The following is a 2,195-nucleotide window of genomic DNA, read 5'->3' as shown; positions in this document are numbered from 1 at the left end:
AGCCTCTTTTAATAAAATGATATTTTATATTGAATTCTACTGATTGACCTCTGAATGTTAAACCAATCTTGTATTCCTGGAATTAACCCTGTTTGATCCTAATGAACTGGACTAAGTATAACCCTTTTTGCTTATGCAGTGACCTCAGCAAAGTTAGAGCACTGTTTGTTAAACCTGGTTCTCCCTTCCCCAGCCCCACTGATGGTCTTCCCTGGTTGCCAGACTCTTGTTCAGATTAGAGGTAGAACCCTTGCAGCATTCAGGGCAGGCTGTTGTAGCCCAAAAGCTACAAGCTAGAGGCAGAGATGCGGTGCCCTTTGGAGCCACAGAGGCCTGCTGACAGTCACAAAAAAAAATCTCTTTCTTTCTTCCCAGCTAGTCCTGTGGCAGCTGTGCGGGGCTCTGATGACATTGTCTGAATTATAGATACAAAGGTCAAATCTGTTTGTTTCCCTCAGACATTTTGGTATGTGCCGCTTTGATTGTTTTCCTGTAAAAAGTTGATATAATTTGCCTAAGTTGGGGGGGGGACCCAAACCCAAACCCATTGCTGTTGAGTGGATTCCAGCCCATGGTGGCCCATGTGTGTCAGAGTTGAGCTGGACTCATAGGGTTTTCAATGACTATAATTTTATGGAAGTAGATTGTCAGGCCTTTCTTCTGCTGTACAACTGGGCAGATTTGAACTGCCAACCTCTTGTTAGTAGCAGGGGCGGATTAACTAGTAAGCAAGGCATGGGCTTGATTTACTCATCTGTAGTGCACAATTTCATATGAGTTTCACCACATCTTTGATTAGTAAGGAAGCACAAGTAAGCCTGTGAGTTCCTGGCTTACTGGGTAATCCATCCCTGGTTAGTAGCTGAGCTCAAACCATTTGTGCCAACCAGGGACCTGCCTAAGCTGGAGTATCATAAAGTCAGTGAGAATATCAGACATATGACGAAAGACTTTGCAGCCCTCCAGTCACCTTCAGTGGAGGCCATTCCTCAGAACAGACATATTCTCTGCTTGGCATCACGCAATAAAAATACAAATAGGCCCACCTTTCTACCTTCTCCACGGAGAACAGAAAAGTGAGTCCCCTAAAATTTCATTTCATGCCATGATTCTGCCTTGTCTTGAATGACAGACCCAGTCACTGGTATGACCCAGGGACTCCATAGATATTAAATAGGCCATATTTATGTATATATGATATGTACAACCACGGATAACTTTCAAGGTGTGTGGATCCTGTTACATGGTAGGCCTTTTTACTCTCTTCAGAATGTTCATGACTTTGAGTATGTAAAGGAAAGCCTTGAACGAGGTGAAAGTTAGGGTTTGAGAAGACATGCGGTGTTCTGAATAAACAATAAAATGGTTTGTGTTTTTATTGTCGTTCACCCTGAAAATAAGAAAGAGGCAGGCTGAGCAATGTGTATGGGAAGGCCGAGTTGGACAATCTTTCAGCAAGATAAATATCTAATGCACAAATTTAAGACGTATGTATTGTTATAAAAGGAGTCCCCGGATGGCGCAAATGGTTAAGGGCTTGATGACTAGCCTAAAGGTTGGCTCTTGGAAGAAAGGCCTGGCAAACTGCTTCTGAAAGGTCACAACCATTGAAAGCCCTATGGAGTGCAGTTCTGCTCTGACACACATGGGGTCGCCACGAGCCTGAATTGACTTAAAGGCAGTTTTTCTTTTTTTTTGTATTATAGTGCCCTTAAAGAGCCCTGGTGGCTCAATGGTTAAGCCCTAGGCTGCTAACTGATCCCAACCAGCTGCTCCACAGAGAAAAGGCCTGGCTGCTCCTGTGAGGATTACAGCCTCGGAAACTACTCTGTCATATAGGGTCACTATGAGCTGGAGCTAATGCAAGGGCACACAACAACAACAGCAACAACGTAGAGCTCTGTATCCCCACCCACATCCCTCTGCCTCACATACAAATGCATTGTTTTGGAGGCAATTAACCAAATGGCTGAGCTTCCAATACACCCAGCTTCAGATTTAGGCAAAAGTTACCTAAAAATTATGGAGTGGAAAGCCTCCCAGGTGACATTTAAGTGTACGTGTGCGTGTGTATACGCGTGTGCACATTTGAGTATATCTCCTACGAGTAGGAATCGACTCCATGGCACTGGGTTTGGTTTTTGGGTTGGTTTTATGTGTGACTTTTTAAAGAATGAAAAGGAATTCACCAAAAT

This window comes from Elephas maximus, chromosome 18, assembly GCF_024166365.1.
Source record: "Elephas maximus indicus isolate mEleMax1 chromosome 18, mEleMax1 primary haplotype, whole genome shotgun sequence".
In the NCBI taxonomy this organism is placed as follows: Eukaryota; Metazoa; Chordata; class Mammalia; order Proboscidea; family Elephantidae; genus Elephas; species Elephas maximus.
Note: the sequence above shows the minus strand (reverse complement) of the source record.